This window comes from Micropterus dolomieu, linkage group LG03 (assembly GCF_021292245.1).
Source record: "Micropterus dolomieu isolate WLL.071019.BEF.003 ecotype Adirondacks linkage group LG03, ASM2129224v1, whole genome shotgun sequence".
NCBI classification, from domain to species: Eukaryota; Metazoa; Chordata; class Actinopteri; order Centrarchiformes; family Centrarchidae; genus Micropterus; species Micropterus dolomieu.
Genome location: NC_060152.1, coordinates 33,777,012 through 33,777,731, shown reverse-complemented (window position 1 = coordinate 33,777,731; position 720 = coordinate 33,777,012).

The following is a 720-nucleotide window of genomic DNA, read 5'->3' as shown; positions in this document are numbered from 1 at the left end:
TGTTTTTTAAATCTTCACTGCACTTGACAACTTTGTCGGACATTGATTCCACCTTTCACCTTTTTTTATTTTTTAAGATAAATTACCACGGGTCCAAAAACATAGTTGTTTGTTTTGTTTTGTTTTTTGAGCAGCTGAATGAATATCATTGCAATGCAGGTCATGTGATTCATCTAGATTTTTGTAGCATTTCTACAGCAACAAACTTTTCCATATTTTGTACCAGTTTCTGATTAAAACCAAAATTCAAGCTTTGTCTATCAATATACAGATTATTTATCCCTAAACACTGAGCACAAAACAACATTTGAGTGACATCTCAAGGCCCAAAACTCAAAAAAGTATTCAAAAAATCCCCGGCCTTCTCCCGTCATTAAAGCCAATCAGAGGCTGACGTTGATCCCCTGCACGTGTGTGTGTGTGTGTGTGTGTGTGTTGGAGATTTGTCAGTATGGCTGGTCACCACTGCAAAGTAGGCACTAATGAAATAAATCCGTTGGCAATTTAAGACAACAACGTACAGTAGATTTAGCCTTTAATCTACAGCTTGCAGCAGAACCAGTCAGTACCGTCTGTCTGCCACAAGATGGAGTCCATTCATTTGATTAGAAATGTTGACACCTGAGAGCAGACCGCTGCGGGTGTCCTCTCACTGGAAGCCTGTCTGCAGGTGCCTGTGGCAGCAAAATGGGACAAATATTAATATTACGTATAGTGGAA